Genomic DNA, 18,072 nt, shown 5'->3' on the forward strand with positions numbered 1-18,072 from the left:
TGGCAGGTTACACTGTGTCATGCTGGTATCATGTCACGCTTTTTCGTTGCTGACGCAGCTCTTGCCCTCAGGCTCACACACACCCGGCAGTGGAAACACAAGCCAGATCAGGGTTTAGCGTCGCAAACCGAACCGTGGAAAGAAAAAAATGTTTACGACTGGACTCTTCAACAAGTGGAACAGAAGAAAGTAACTGGGGTTTTTGTCAATTGTCTCTCACGCCATCTGTACATTTCTGTCCACCTCTGCACTCAGACCCCAACAACAAGCCCTCCAGGGTCAGCAAGCACCTTGGACCTGGGCCAAGACTGCTCTCTTTCTCCATCCCTGCCTTCCTCCGCTACTCCCTGAGAGCACCTCCCCACCAGAATAAGCCCTCCCTGGTTTGTGTCAGTCTAATGAACAGACTCCTGACTGCTGTACGGCCAGAGAGCAGATGGAACTCTGGGCTGATTTACAGCACACAGCACATGGAGAGAGAGAATATGAAGGAGGGAAGAGGGCAGTAATGTTGCAGGGGGTTAAAAACTCTAAAAATGTTCTGCTGGCCGGTAAACCCAAAATATGCCTCACATTTGCACATTTTTCCCATTTATCTCTTATTGAATTAAGGCCTCAGACTCCTGGACGCCTTTAGGGAGAAAATAGCAGAGGACGAAGAGTAGGACAAAGTGCGAGAGAGAGACAAAAAGCACTTAATCTGTGAAGATGATGGGTCATATACAGTGTAATGTTGATGGTTGCAGGGGTGTTGCCCATTAGATCCTCATGCCGCATAATACTTCCTATAGTTTCAGCTTCTCATGTGATTATTATTCTCGGTCTCTTTCCACTTCTGTGACAATAAACTGAATATCCTTGTGTAATATGATTTAGTAATGTACGATTTTTTGCTGATATCCAATATGCTGGTATATCGGGAGTGCTTGGGCCGATAACCAATACCGTTATATATCAGTTTATCCCTGCGCCTATTTAGTCTCTTTCTACTCATGTCGCAGCAGATGTAGATATACATTTTCTTAATAGAGCTAAATAAATAAACATAAAAACAATAATAGCTGTAGAGGGTACCAGCATAGGAGGAGGTAGCAGCCTATTGAGCCTACTGTTGTAGTCAAATTGATCTTGGTGTCTTTGCTGATATCTATTGCTTTTGTTGTTTCTTTGTTATTGTGTGACAAAGAAAGCAGGAACATTTAAATAAGTTTGGTTTGTTGACAATACAAGACTTTAAAGAACATCATGGCTTTATCATTTTATAGCATCTTTTTGACATGTTATGGACCAAACAAATAACTGAAGATTAATTGATATTGGTTCATTAACAAGCCTATATATGCAAATTAAAGTTAATCAGGGTAAACCAATTTTATCTGAAATTATCTATTTTGCTTAGTTATGAACAAGACTTTCACAAAACGTATACTGCAAATGTACAACATCTGAAACTCTGACCTGGTGCATCATTTAAAATATGAATTTTTTAAATGAAAATAGACCCAAGGTACTTTTCATCAAATATGACCACATAGTGCAGCTCTACAGTACAGTTGTAGGTGATAATTATTACTTGAAACTGAAAAATATACAGCCTGGAAGTGCATCACACTTTTAATGAACTGTAATATCAAGAAGGAAGTCCAGCAGAGGGCGCTGTGAGCACAGCTTGGTCTGCATCCAGGCCCTCTTTAATCATGAGAAGACGACAACAGTGATGTCGTTCCACTGTGACAATGGACAAACTGAAGTGTCCTTTTGAGCGAACAATCGCAGACACCAAGGGGAGCATGTGGAAGTGTTTCTGGTTCTGAAATCACCTGTTAACTTGGATGTTAGCATCAGTCTCACATGATTTGTGCAAAGGATAACAGGAAAGGCCATCTATCAAAAGATCCATCTAAGGATTTCATGAATCAATTGCTTTTCTACTGGAGATCACAGACATTTTCCTTTGTTGCCTAATGGTCAAATCTTGCACATGAATTCTTGGAGATGTGACTAAGAACAGCCATAAAGAAAGAGAGTGTGAAGCAGACCGAGTTCATGGCAAAGCTCGGGTTTAATGTACAAATGTTACTGGCAGTGGTAAAACAACCAGGAGGAAGGAAAAACCTGTTTGCACTGTAGGGGTTGGTATAAGCCAGGTATCCAACTGTGATCATTAATGTCCACTTTTCCATCCACGCCGCCTCTCATTCTCAGGTATTATAGGTCTCTACAGTGTCCACTAGTTGCCAAATTGAACAGGGGAGGGGGTCAAAGCAGAGGGTTTACTCATATAATGCAGACATTGTGTGAGGAGACGGAGTAAAAAGCCTTCATAGAGAATGGGAACTGACCTTTTATTTTTATTTTTTTTAAGAATAGAAAGACTTGCAAGAAAAATATCAAGTTTTCCAAAATACCACTTCATCGTGGCACCTGGCCCAGTAAACTGAAAGGCTGCAATGTGTGATTTTTATGTCCTTCGACATTTATCAAAGACTAAACCATTGTTATTCTCTGCTTGTCTGTCTTCCTCTGCAAGGCTTTAATATCAGTGAAAGTGGGCGGGGCCAGCTCAGTCAGGGGGAATGTCAGAAATGATTAATCGGTGTGTTGTAATCCAGTGTGAAGCAGTAATGAACTCGTCCCCACCATCAGCTAAGAGAAGGTCAATGGTGTTAAAGTGCGTTCTAGCCTACAGTAAATTCCACCCTGTAATGGGATTACACATTGAAAACTTGGATGTACACAGTATTTCTCCACCAGGATTCAAAGTGCCAGTCCATATTCTCTTGGTAAATTACACGAGAAGGCTAATAAATGTGGTGTAAAAGGCCATTAAACAACACTTTCAGTGTGGACCACAAAAGAAAGAAAGGAGGTGGTGAACTCAGCAGATTATAGACAGGTTATCTTTCTGATTCCTGCACAAAAACAACAGATTATAATTAGTTTACCTTGTCATTTTCATCAATCTTATCACTCTGGTGCAACCGAAGAGCTACACATGGTCCCTGTGTCAACTAAACTAACAAATCCATTTAAAACATGGGCTTTTGAATTGATAATCATTCCCAAGTGTCAGTTACTAACAATTATTATTGGAATTGTTCTATTTTTGATTCTTCCATGCAATAGGCCAATGAAAAAAATGTAATACATACATGTTGAAAGGTAATCAAATGGCACAAATCCACTTTTTTCATGAGGATCTACCGATAACAATATCAGACATTGACATTTTTATCTGTCCAATATCAGATCCAGCGTTTTTGACCAGTAACGGAACGAGTATCAAATTGATTTATTCCTACATACATAATAATATTTTTTGATGGCGTATAGCGATGCTTTATTGTATTTAAAATCTATTTTACAGTGAATATTAAAGTAAAGTTGCATCACAATTGTTCAGCCCTAGCTTTCACTGGACCAAAAACCTACACAAACACCCACCATCATCTGGCCTTTACTCCTGGGTTGAATGACTCTGCACTGCTGATTTTTAACGGGTTCCCACTTCATGTCGTGTAAATGTGACACCCAGATGAAAGCTGTAATTTCACCAGTCGAGGAGTGGAGTGTATTTTTCCAGCGTTTTCCGGTGTCAGCTATGCACCGTTCAAGCAGCGACCGACTGTTTAGTTGCTTCAAGTTTCAAAGAGGGACTGAAGTCGAAGATATAACCACTACTAAACCATGCATACAAGTATCTGCATTACCAAAAAAACAGCACAGGACATATTTGAAAAGACACTGAAAAGAAAAGCAGCAATATGATTGTATAAAACTGCCCCACCCCTCAGTTATGGGTTAATACTATACTCGTGTAATCCCATGCACTAGCCAACTGTTCCACATATTTGGTGCACATTTCTGGCCACAGAATTGCCAGATATCAGTTTGCACTGTGACTTTTCAGCGTGAGCAACTGAGGAAAACTCCAACCACTAACAAGCAGCAACCAGAATCCTTATTTATTTACCCTTTCCAATTCCACAATGAGAAAACAGTTTCCTACCATACTTGCACAGGCAGATAAAGAGACGATCAGACATGGTAAGATAATGACGCAGGGTTAACTAAACTTTTAATGAAGCAAGTAAAACCTGTCAAAACTTGACTTTCGTCAGGGCTCAGAGAAGTGAGAGTAAATTCTATGTGACATTCTTTCTTGTTTTTTTGCAGGGCATCCTGCAACATGAACTGTGCCAACTGGACGAGAACAGAGCTCTTAAGGTGATTGATTTGCACGCTGTTTTCCAGTTTGTCCAACAGGAAATTACTTTCCTCATAAAGAGAGCGAAACCTGGTTAAATAAATCTTGAACTTGGTCATTTTTCGGGGGGGAGGAGATTTGTGCTACGTAATGCAGCCGAGACAAAGTCTGCTGGAAATCAGAGGTTAGGTGTTGAAGAGTCCTTGAGACTCAGTGGCGAGTTACATATTCCATATGTCCAGTGTTACTCAACGCTGGCTCACAGAGGCTCCTGTGGGAGCGACCCTTTTAACTGTTCCACACTAATGGGCCGAAAGAGAGCAAGACCTTCAGGTTACCTTCGCTACATCCTGTGTGCTATGAGAAACAGGAAGGTGGTGGGAGTCAGGAGACAGGAGAGCAGAACAGAGCTGCTAGAGATGGACAACAGAAACTTCTGTTCCTCCGTCTCTGAACTTCCATCATCTAGTTGAAGTATGAGTGATACTGCGTTATACACCTGAAAACCACAGCCTCAAGAATATACAATTAATTAACAGACACTAAACAATATAAAGACATCAAGGCAAGGAGGATAACATAATAATCCTCATCAGAAAGGAATAATCAGGGGATTAAAAGAAGCAGGAATACAAGCTGTCATTGTTTCATGAGATAGTGGTCGACATAATCTAAATCTAAAATATCAGTTTCCTTTTGAACACAGACAATCAGTGATGGGCGATATGGGCAAACAATAATATCTCAATATTTTTTTGTGGGATTTTGGTTTTGATTCCAGAAGATCACTCCATGGTATTTAAAAGAATACAGACTTTGAGATGTTTAATACAATCCCGTCAACTTCACACCTTATGATAACAACATCCGCCCTTTATGTTGCCTCAACAAGCTTCTGCTCAGTTTTTGCATAAAGGCCTCAGTGAGAGGAGCACAAGTTTGGCCCCCGGGGTAACCAAGCCCCTGACAGAGAGGCATATGAGCCAAATGTGATTCGACAAGGCCCAGAGCTCCAGGGTCACACCGCAGCACAGAACATGTGTCCCTGGGAGGGAAAGGCCTTTCTGCTCCTTCAACATTCTCCGGTTTGTGCAACAAATCCTAATGAGGCTGTTCTCCGTGGGGGGAACCAGGCAGTCTGTCTGTGAGGATTTGTCTGCGGAGCTAAACAACCAAGGAAAGATGCAGTGAAGCGACCAGCTCGCTCACACTCACTGTACTGCACGAAGGAACCAAGACTAATGAGGTGAGTGAGGCCAAACTGTATTCTGCAGGCCAGTGCGACGTGAGGATTTAAAACGCGCTCAGGCAAAGAATTAAGACATAAAAATATGAAGCAGCAAATTGCAGATATGTGAGCGATGTACCATGACAAAATACTGTACATATTTGGTTAAGCTGCTGGCAGTGTAGACTCAGTCCACAGTGTATAACAGTCTCAGTGTTGGAATTTATGTTAACATGTCTAAAGCTCTGTTTACAGTTATATGTAAGGGCCTTTGCACACTGGACACATTTTTGTGCAATTTATTTGCACATTAATAATATCTTTCACATCACAGCCTTGGATTCTGAATGATTCAAAGGTTCATTTTATTAAATTTCCATTCCACTGAGGACACATTAGCCAATCAAAATGCATGTTACTGACAACGTGAAACTAACAATACTCAAATTATCAAAACAGCACCTTTGTCAAAGGATAGAATAGTCTGAAAGGCATAATGAAAGCGGAACTATGCAGGATTGTTACCCTAATTTAACAGCTTTGGAGTCATTGCGATGGTTAAATGGCCATGCAAGATCAGGGTCACTGACCTCCAGGTCTCAGGAAGTGTCAGGTCTCATGAGAAACACCAATTGCTTCATGGCTATAAGATCAAGGTATCGTAAAAATATGTACTCCAAAACTGTAGGGGGAGCTCTGTAGAGAAAAAGGCGAAAAAGCAACCAGACCAGTAAAGTTCTACATCCTGAAGTGGTGCAGTTAAAGCTCTTGAACCAAGCAAGGTCTTGTTTCTTGTTCAGAGTTGGCTGTATTCAAAGATTTATTTTCTTTTTATTGAGTGAAATGAGAACGCACCATCGCACAATGTGGACTCCATCTCTTTCTGCCCCTGATGCAATTTACTTTCTCGTAATTTGTTCACTTATTCATGTCAAGTTTGATATGAATATTGAGGGTGCGTCAACATTCGCCTGCAAATTATTGGCAATTTCAAGCCATTTATTTGTGTCAAAGATAATCTAGTACCAGGATCGTTCAAGAAACCATCAAACAGGCCTCGGGATTACAAATCATCTTTGACAAATATATGAGACATAAATGTCAAAGCCAAATATGAAAAAAGTTTCCATGTGTGGTTGATATTCCTGCAAATTCAGTACAGATCAATAAGAGTTAGTGACAGCAGACAGCAGGACAGAAAGGGGTCGTTGTTCAAAGACATTCCCGTCTTTCTGATCTGTCTAGTTTGGGTCAGTCCACCTGAACCACATTAATTCATTCTCCTTTTTCTGTGCCTCTTCCTTTTTGCTTAAGAATACGGTAAAGGTAATGCTTTGTAGCAAAGCTCACTTTAAAAAGCCAGATCACCACATGTTACTTTGATACACTCTGACAACTCTATTGACCACAGTCTTTTCCAGAGGGCTGCAGAATAAAATAGTGGCACTAATACGCAACACCTGTTCCCGTTTGGCATCCGTCACTATATCAAATATACAAACAATGACAGCTGCGGTGATGTGGCCCGGCTCTGGGCTGGGGCGATGCAAAGGACAGAGGCGGGGGGTTGTTTCTCAGGGCACAACAGGGTGGAGAGACCCTCTCTGGGTCAGATAGCTGAAAGCAGAGTGCAGTGGCCAGAGCCTGTAATATTTCACATATGCCTTCTGAGGTGCAGCAGGCGCTATCGATTACTTTAATCTTAAGCCGGGGAACCATAAGGAAAAGGGCCTATGGGGCGGCCTGCTTTCAATTACGAGGCCCATAAAGACGTTGAGATAGGAGCTGATGTGATGGATGGTCGCTGAGTTGCCATGATAGGGTCCATGCTTGTGTCTGCTGAAGCTCGGGGTTTGCTTGGCAGGATCATCCACATGTCCAACGCTTTTAAATCTATGGACGTGATAAAAAAAAAAAAAGGAAGTTCCTCTTCACAGCAGAGTGGTATTCTCTCGACAACCAAAAAAATTTGACACTCAAAAACTATCCCTTCAACACTGTTATGTATTTAATGAGGTATTGAAAGATACACATGGAGGCTACCGCTAACAAAAAACATGGCTACCAACAAAGAAATTTTAGTCACATAATAAAAGACTTACCAAATACAATCTACAAAGGTTTTGCCACTTAATCTTACCTCTTTGCTGACACTAAACTAACGTTTTTACACAGCTCACTCTCCAGCACCAAATTCCATAGAGAAAATCTGCATTTTAAGCTTGCAGGGACATGGGATGTGCTGATCTACTGCTGTCTTGTTTGCCAAGTTTGTGGTAAATTTGAACCAAGCAAGAAATACTGGACAGTTGTGGGTATTACCCAACGATTATTCATGGTCACCAAGAGCCGGCCACTCATCGTGAACCTGCTGTTGTGGGGACATCCTGCTGTGTTTTACTACTTTGACCTGTCTGTACTGTAAAACCAGACGTTTAATAGTGATATGAAAATGTAAACCTACAGTGGCACTCAATCCCAGCTCTGCCTTCTCAACAAATTCAATATTTAAAGTACATGGATGGAAGGAATGGTGCTCCAGCTAAATCTGAAACCAACCAACACCGACAAACTTAAAGGGCCATATGGCAACCAAGAGGTGGACACACGTCATTCAATAAATCAACGTAGCGGCAGCTGTGGCTTTCATAAAAGGGGGAGGAGTCTGGGAAAACAGGCGTCACTCTGGTTGGACAAGAGAGTAGCACGGACGAAGAAAGCCAATGGCAAAATATGAATGCAGTAAATGGTGTTGACCAGAGAGGCAGTCTATATTTGTAATACTTTAAACTAAACTGTGAAGATTTGCATCTGGATCAGCAAATAACATTAGTACATGTCTACATACACTGATAAAGGTGGTTTATTGATGTAGTTATACTTTAAAGTTGCATGGAAACAAGTGATAGCATGCCTCCATGTCTCATGCTGGTTCTTAGCGCCGGGGCCGTGCACAGTACATTTAGCTCCGACTGTGTGTCACGCTTCAAAAAACCTGAACCATCACTTCTGGAGGTAAATGAGAACAAGAAAAGACAAGAACAAGGTGTGGGGGAGGGAGAGGGGGGTACCTGTGGCTCTTCATCTGATGAAAGGATTAATTCTGGAGGGTGTGGCCACTGGAGCCTGCATTACTGAACTTCACCTAAATTATTTCCATGAAATTACACAGCATGCATGTATGAGTCCGTGAGTCACAACAGATTTTAAAGAGTCCTCTGGGCGCACAGTTTGGAACAAAAACATCAACTCATACACCAATTTCTCTCTTAGTCATTCTTGTGTTTGTCTTCTCTATCTCCCGGGATTCAAGACAAGCCCACAAAGCAAAGGACACTTGAAGTACAAGATCAGCTCATTCTCTCTTCCTTCTGGATTTACTGTTTCTGGCAAACTCCTGTTGCTGATCCTTCACTTGCTGACTGGGGGAATTTAATTCAAGACAGGGCAGGCTGCAATGAATCTGAACTGCAATAACATAAAAAATTTACTTAGGTTTTATTCCTCGCGTCATTAAATTTCAGCGTGCTGGTCATTACACAGACTGGATGTATTTTACCGTAACATTAATGACCTATATTTTATGTGCGCTGAACATCAAAGTTAAGTAAGCATCTAAAAGTATGGTTTACACGTTCATCACAATGAATTCTTCATTTAATACTATATTTAGATGGTTACATTTCTGTGAGCTGCTTTAATAAACTGGGGAAATCATGTTTATTTATAGTGACAGTTTACAACCTCTATATGTGTCATTCATCGCTTTAAGGGCTTCTCTACGTCTTTGGGCAAATTCATTCTTTAGCTAATGGTCAGAAATTGCATAATTTTAATGACTTGTATCTAAATACTGTTAAAAACAGTAAAAGCACAACACAACACACTATTGACTAGCACAAACAATTACTTATTTCTATATCTATACATCTATAAATATCTATCACTCAGAGTGAAAAGTTACAAGTTGTTCAAACTTTCTTGTTGCTTGGATTGGAGATCAAGTGAACTATCAGGGTATCTTTGTATCATCTTCTTAACAGAACCCAATCAGGGCAACAACAATTAATGGATAAATACTAAATTAGTGTACTAAATTACTCGCCAACTTTTTTTGAATGTTTGCTTATCTTATCCAATTTCAGCCTATTTTCTGGTTCCTTTGCTCCTTTAAAACTTTCGGTTTGTTTCCGAGCCATTTGTGGATGTCATTTTCAGGTTTTCAAAAAACTGATATTTACCATCATTTTATGGACCAAACTACTAATCTGCTGCAAACTCCTACATCCTAACTCCAATCCTGACGCTCTCCATTGGTTGGTCCTACATCACTCACTCACACGCAATCACAACATGGACTAGCACCAGTTTATCTCTCAAACTGAAATCAACATCATCGTATACACCCATGGTTCTCAAACTGCGGTACATGTACCTCCTGTGGTATGTGAGCTTGCTCTGTTGGCACTTGGAAAATCAGAAATACTGTTCTACTGTATATAACAGGGTATGTAATTAATGTATGTAATTAATGATAAACCTAGCCACCTCACCTCTCGTTTCATCTTAATCTGATGTCACAATACCAGTGTCTGAAGTATATGTGATGAAGAGGAGGATGATGACAGAGCAAATTACCTCACTGGGAATACATCTGCCTTCTAACAAAAGTCAGCAGCCTTTGTTCAGCTTAATTACACCACTGTATTTTAACATTGACAATAAGGGTGTTACTTCGAGAGCTTGATATAGTCTCAGGTGGTACTTGATATAAAAAGTTTAAGAACCACTGATATACACCATTTACAGCTGAGGCTGATGCAACACCCTTGTGGTTCTGCCTACCTCACCTTTCCCAGAATCAACAAAAATATGTTAAAATCCATCAAGACTTAAAACTAACCTTTTAATAACAGTTGAATAAGTCTATTCTATTTTTGTGAATGTAGGTTAGCTGTGATATTGCCTTCATTGACACACACCTGACAGATACTGGAGGAAAACGAGACAGATTATTACTTTGTCAACAGATAAACACAGTTATGTTACTATTTAAACGTAGCATAAAATGTAGAATAATGTCTGGCATGAACCCTGATCTGGTAGCATTTTTCTTTAGCAGTAAATCTGCTCACAGTCAGGCCAGGACAAAAACTTTGAAATCTGAGTCCTGGATTGGATTTCATCCCTACTGAAAGCAAAATATTTATCTGAGACTGATCTAAATCCAAGTTTCTGACAAGCCTGAGAGTGAAAGGCTTTGTCTCCTCAGAGCTGGGAGGACATCTCTCTCTCTGGCTCTGGACCTGTCAGCACCAAGAAGACACAAATCCATCCTGAGTCGCAATTTGAAAGTCTCTACAAAGACAGGCAGAGATTAGGCACACTGGTGCCAGGGTGCATGAGATCCACCAGTGTCTCCATTCTTCAGCTCGACATCAAAGAGCGCCGAGCAACAGCTTGAATTATAGACAGCAAGTGTGCAGTCATGCCTTCAGTGGCAACCAGGTCCCGCGCCGATTAACCTCAGTGCCACCCCGAGGAGACACAGAGCAGAGGATCCAGCTCGTAGCAGGGAATGATGGATTACAGCACCAACAACTGCACATCAACAACCGGAACAAAGGTCACACAGGTCCTGCAGCCAGTTGACATCTCAATACCTCACTCTGCAATTCTAGCAAGGGTTACACTAGTTTCAATGCCTGCCAGTCAATTCTATCTACTTCCAAAAAAGTTGTAATTCAAAATTTTGCATTGTTATATAATTTAATCAAATTGTCGACCTGATAATTGAATCGAATCATGAGGCCAATGAAGGTGCACAACCTTCTGAAGTGCCATGTAGGAGGAATTGGTGGGTTCACATCTTATTTATTCAACTTCTTATTCATCTATGAAGTTGAATAAATCAATAGCTTATGTCTTAGGAACAGAAATACATCTCAAAAGCATGACTTCATTTTTTTCTTAGGGCGCTGATGCGTCTAACATTTTGTATGTCTGCGCCGTGGACTGTCATCTTCCCTAATGTCTATTTGTGTAGCCTGTGCTTTACATCCACAGTTGCCATATACCCACTAAAGAAATGCACAATAGTATGAATCAACATAAGTGATTCGCAAACAAAAAGATGAGGTCTTTTGTCATTTTCATTAGAAAACTCGTTCAACATTATATATATTCATTATGTGCGCTCTAGTTTTGTAGGTCTTTGCACTGGGGGTCTGGCAACAAATGCCACATTGAGTATGTGCATCTTTTAAATATTTAAATAAATGTGACTAGTGTAGAGTGGGCTGGGATTGACAGGCTTGACTGTCTGAAGTTTAAATAAATGGAAGACAGCCAATATTTTTGAGTTTTCAAGTTCGGTAGATAGCGTTATCTTGCTCGCACTCTTCTCTATTGGTAAACGCAGGCACAGTATAGACATCATCTCCCTCCTTGTTGATACGGAAACAGAACAAAATCAAACATTCTTTTTCTTTATCGTTTTGAAAAGGGTTATCGTAAACACGGCATTGTTTAAGGAAATGTATTCATCTCCAAAACTGGAGAAGACGACACTGAGCATGCACATACGGCATGTGTGCTGTGTATAATTCTAAATAAAACTTTATTAAAATATGTACACACTACAATGTCCCAGAGTAAAATGGTACCATACGGTCACAGTGGAGCTAGACCGGTTCCACCTACAACAGCCAGCTGATAAACATCAATTCCTCTTTTTTCCGTCTGTCTTTCTCTTCAACACCTGCAGTCTATTCTCGTACAAATCTTGACGCCTTGATGAGACAAACAGCCACAAAAAGAGCTGCTGGATGTCCTTCATTGTTGTCTGGTGCTCGGTGTCGTCGTTCATTGTGGATGCACCGGTGCAACGTCACAGCCCACACTCCGCCTACCAAGTAAAGCTTTACCATTCTAAACCTAAAAGTGTGTTATTGTGTGTCCGTAGGGGGCACCAATGCAACCAGTGCTACAAAAAAAGCCCTGTTATAATTGACCACCTTTTTCCATCCAACACAAAAATTGAATTTCACACACTGTTCATGCATTACCTCACTTTCCTTTGCCACTTAGTGCTCAGGGAATATTTCCCTCAGTTTAACGCCAGCAGTTCCGATCAGAGAAGAGTACGGCATATTATCAGCAGATGGACAAAAGACAATTCAGATCGGGGGTTATGGCGCAGATGACACATGGGTTTCATCAGTGGAAATGAATGGACCTATGTCGTCAGCAGAAGGCAATACAGCATTAAAAAAACAAAGAAACAATAGATGTTGACATGGAAAAAAGAGACTGTATGCTACTGAAGGAAGCTATTGTTTTAGACTGACCTCGGCCACCACAGCATCCTAAAAACTTTAAACATCAAGAAAACACTGGGTTTCTGTTACTTGAACACTTTGTGTTGCATGGTGACACAAAGATAGCATAGAGACTGATATAGAAACAAAATGACCGGCTAACAAAAGGACAGCTCTATGGGAACGCTTGTCCAACTGGAGACGGGCCAAAAAATGAGATGGCAGGCAGCTGCTGAAGCCAGCTGTGTTGAGCCAGTTGTTCGTAAGAGCTGGGAGGCCAGGATGGAGGGATTCAGAGACATATGGGATGGAAGGAGGAGGGCACAGATATAACAAGCAGATAAAGATGGTAAGGGGTTGACAGGGAGGGGAAGAAAAATGGAAAAATGTGTGTTAAAAGCAAACCTAAGTGTTCACTGGGACACAATCAAGGCAGTGGATTTTAGAGTGCAACACATTTATCAGTCTAAATCAGCAGGCCAGACTTGGCTTCGGTCTACGGTGCAGAAAGTGGACAAATGACTGCTCTGTGAAAAAAAAACGGCTCCACTTCCTCACTGCTGCATTTAAAAACAACAACAAATCACACGGCAGACCAATTTTACATTAATAACTGAACCATTTCCTTGAGAAGAATTTGAATAATTGCTGCGCTAAAATGGTATGTTGTACAAGCCATTTGGTATCTAAGCAATAACACTCTCATGGCTAAAAGACCAAATTAGTTTGTTGATTTATTTTGATAACAAGCTTTTTTTCTTTCTTTTTTTCAAGTCTGTTTAAGTATCTGTGAGTATTCACTGTGCTAATTGCTGTGTGAAAGCACTCCAGTGGCCCATTAGTGATCAGGACTTTAATGCTGCTGATGGTGCATGGCAGCCTCATTATTACACCACCATCACCATCACCATCCTTGCTTCCTCTCTTTGCTGTAATCACTTCTCCACTACGGCTGCTCTGTTTCCAACAACGTCAATACACTATTACAAACTAAATCTTATCATTTTTGCCAACATTCCCAGAGAATTTCATCAAGATCTGTCCTTTACTTTTTCGAGTAACGCTGCTCAAAAGCAGAAAGACAAACACAAGAGAAAACATAACCTCTTTAGTGGAGGTAAAGAGATTTAAAGCTTTAGTTAAAACCATTAACCTTTACGTTTAAACCATCGTCAAATTAGTCTGTTAATCCCATAGTGATTAAGTCTGTCAACTACACACAAATCACTCTGTTTCTCAGTAGTGACGGGACAATATACAAAATGATGGCTCATTGGTATAAAAATCACTTACAATAAAGAGAAATTGTGGTGAGTTTTGATTATCGTGATAATCGTGAATGGAGAAAAACATGAATATTTCACATGAATGATTTAAAAACTCCCAACATACAATCCTTGTCATTTCTTTTTTAATGTGCCACAATAAGGAGCTGCATCTTTCATCATGACTTATGATCTTATTAAATTAATTATTTTTCACAAAAAAATATGCATCCTATCTGCAATGTATATAGATCATTTTTCAGTTTCCATGTTTAAGCTGGCAACTAGTACTGTTATATAGTAATGACTTGTATCAGTGTTCATTTAGTACAAAAACACAAAGTCCAAAAATAGTGCTGCAATGATTAATTGATTAATTGATTGCTAAATTAATCAGCAACTACTTTGATTATCTATTAATCAGTTTGCAACAAGCTCTCTGATGTTTCAGCTTCTGAAATGTAAAAATGTTCTGGTTCTGGTTTCTTTGCCCTATTTTTTACAAAGAAATCATTAAAATTGAATAATTTCGATTTGTGGACAAAACAAGGCATTTGAGAAGATCGTCATTTCGACGTTTGGGAAAAGCTGATCATTATTTTGTGACCAAACAACCAATAGATTATGAAAATAATCTTGAGTTGCAGCCCTAGTCCAAAACAGATCCAAGAATATCAGCATAAAAAGTCTGTCCAGTAATTCTGTCCAATATCCAGTGGATCCTTTAACACAAATTAAAACTGTACACCTTAATTAACAATTGTGTTCATTCAGGGGCCTCTCACAGCAAAGCCTACTGTATAGCTGGTGCTAAATAACCACAAAGCTGAAGATGGGGCAGCTAAAGAGTGCCCCCTGGTGGCCTCAACTGAAAGAGACATACAACTTCAAGATGATTCAGAAAGAGTAGGAGGCAAAGCCCAGCAGCAGCTATACCAAACAAATACATGCAATGGTTTGTCGCTACTAATTTGTCATAACCGCACATTCACATCTAACCCTGCTGCTTCCAGCACATGGCTAAAACTGGTTTGTGTGTAATTTGTCCATGTGTGAGTTGCTCCAACACTTGTACACTGCTTTTAGAATCTGATGTGGGAAGCATCCTTTGTGGTCATGGGTGTGTGTTTCTGTGTGTGTGTGTGTGTGTAGCATATTCATTTGAGACGCGGGTGTATGCGAGTGTGGGAAATGTTTGTTCTGGATACTCACTGTAAATTCTTCAGATGAGTTCCACACGACGATGGTGTGACACCTGTCGGCCTTCAAGAAGCGCTGATAAGACAGAGACATTGAGAAATAATGTTAGACAATGTTTCCAATAACAGGCTTTAATTCTCCCATGAAGGAGTGGATGAACAGAGACTTGTTGACAAGTTATTTGTTTTACATTAAAAATAGAGCACAAGATTTGTGGACTCGGCTTTCAGAATAAAACAAACACAAAGAGATTTCCACTTGTCTTTAAATAAACAGATTCCTAAAACTGAAAATGTGGGTCAGCCTTTTCAACTGAAGGGATATTGTTGCGCTGGCATCTTTATTAAGGAAGCTGCGGGAGACTTAAAAAACAAAAATTCAACTATCTTTAATATTAACAACTCCATGTATAAGAAAAATTGTGACCCAAATATTTAAGCTGTGTTTTCACCTCGAGACCTTCTGGTCACGTTCATATGATGTTGAGAAGCTATAAGCAGAGGATTACGTTTGCTAATGCTCCTGAGAAAAACATGTCAACAATAAAGTATCAACACAAAGTCTAAACACATGGCTGGGGAATTTAAGTGCTACTTCTTTCCATGAATACTTTATCGCTCCATTTATCTACTTTGACTGATTACTATATTTTAATAAGGCGTTTGCAGTGACAGAATGTGTAAACAATCAATCAATTCATATCACAGAACAGATTTCATTACTGGTAATGAAGTATATCTGGAAGCTATGAACAAATATTAGGCACTACTTATTAATCTAATGATAATAAAAAGAACAAAACCTTTCATATGGATACTGGTTTAACTGATGTGATGGTAATAATTAAACACTATGGGTTTGATTATACTAATATCATTATTTTATTAGTTATCTAATACTTTTAATTTACTTTTATTTACTATTCATTGTTGGCAATTGTAGGAAACGATGGTGCACTGTATGAAAATCTGGGTGGCCAAATAACTTTTTCAAGCCTTAAAATGTATTAAATAAATAATGTAATTTATCACATGTACATGTATATCTCACAAAAATGTTTGACTACAATTTGCTGTCGTTTTGATCGACATTGTGTTTTAACTAAAGTCATGATAGTATGTCATCTTCAAAAGGTGGGTCCCCGTACAAAAAGTATGGATAACACTGGTGTATGACAATGAGAAGCCTAAATAAATTTAACAGCAAACAGATATTTACAGTTATAAACACTGAAGTGAATTATTAGCCGGTAAGTGCTGGACACAGGGAGACTCCCTGACAGACACAGCTCCCACTGCCACAGACAAGACCTTTTTCCCCCCCATTTCTTTTGTAAATGCATCTAATTCTGGGTCTGGTATTTTGTTTTCACATAAAGTACATCGAGTTGCCCTTGTATGTGCTACACAAATAAATAAATAAAGCTGCCTTTAAAACACAAAGCATGAATATGTAAGAACACATCAGTCAGCTGACAGATTTGCAAATACATTATGCAACATTGCACAGTCAAAATAAACAAAATACAAATAAAAACAATGGGTCTAATTGTAGAAGTATGAGAACAGTAATAAAAATACAGCTTACAATATAATTAAACAATGGTAGCAACAAATTAAAGTCATATTAACAGGGATAAGTTTTAAAAACTCCCTGGATACAGGGTTTAAAATGTTTGCCTGACAATAGTTGTCACAACCAAACAACAAAAAACTGATACACACGTTAATTAAACACATTTTATTTACTCGCACGAAGCTAAATCACGGAGTTGAGTCAGTTTTGAAGGAAACAACCTGAAGCACTAACAGCGAAAGATGGCGTTATCATTCCAGCTTCGGCCTTATGTCACATCACAGCTGACTCTATCAATACACGAGCTCCCGGAGGATGTGTGAAGCCGCACAGCGTCTGCGAGACGACGCTGCTTGCTGGCCGCAGGCGCTAAAAAACAAACTGCGGAGATTTTTAGCTTCCATTTTCCGCTTTTTAACAAACCGCCGCTGCTGTTTGCTCTCGCTCGGCTAGCTAAGTTCACGTTAGCGCTGCCGCTGCTAGCCAGCAGCTAACCTCCCTGACCAAAACAGCTGGCTAAACAACAGCACTCGCTGACTTTGTTTCTATGTTGTCCTTTTGTTTGTTTGTTTGTTTGTTTTACAAACAAGCTGCCGCACACATACACACACGAGCGACACACTATACCGGCGTGAAGGCAACAGCACACAGTGAACACTTACTGGGTTAAAGAGAAGTCTCCCTGCTCTTCTACTATAGTTTCTGCTGCTGGTACATCCACCATACAAGCATCAAACCATGTTGAGTGGGCAGCTGCGCACTGGCGACGTGTTTGCGCTCCACAGTCCACACACACACACACACACCAGCAGGTTTCAGGAAAAATGTAGGGAACTTCGAAGGACTCTAGGTGAAGGTGACACTAGTGCTTCCTTGCCACTAGTCTCCTTGATGTGGAAAAGTGGGTTCTTCATGATTTCATGTTCATTTTGCTTCGATAAGAAAATACAGTGCAAATGTAGTTAACAAAACAATAGAACAATTGCGTTTTAAAATCCTCTCCCAATTAATTTGACACAGCAGCACAAATGACACAACTGTGAAATGTAGTAAAAAAAGAATCAAGAATGGAAACAAAAATAGGCAAAATATAAGATAAATAAGACGTATAGAAATATAATAGTACAAAATTTATATCAGGGGTCTCAAACTCAAAAAACCTGGAGGTCACTGAGCCAATAAAGGTCAAGATGTGGTCAATAAAGTCCCAATTTTTACAAAAAAAAGCAACAGTTCAGTAGAGGTGGACATGCTCTTAAAATGATATTGATAATATTC

At 39.8% G+C, this 18,072-nt stretch overlaps 1 protein-coding gene across 1 annotated transcript in view; it reads right to left on the bottom strand.

The window, feature by feature from the left end:
- Positions 1-17,569, bottom strand: part of disp1 (dispatched homolog 1 (Drosophila)) — a 95,676-nt gene extending 78,107 nt beyond the window's left edge. The window contains exons 1-2 of the mRNA XM_044049330.1: positions 17,457-17,569; positions 15,232-15,294 (exon numbers count right to left, since the gene is read on the bottom strand). The gene's annotated coding sequence lies outside the window, so the exon portion shown is untranslated. The remainder of the gene's footprint in view (positions 1-15,231; positions 15,295-17,456) is intronic.
- Between the last annotated feature and the right edge of the window lie 503 nt (positions 17,570-18,072).

The sequence above is a fragment of the Solea senegalensis genome, linkage group LG17 (assembly GCF_019176455.1).
Source record: "Solea senegalensis isolate Sse05_10M linkage group LG17, IFAPA_SoseM_1, whole genome shotgun sequence".
NCBI classification, from domain to species: Eukaryota; Metazoa; Chordata; class Actinopteri; order Pleuronectiformes; family Soleidae; genus Solea; species Solea senegalensis.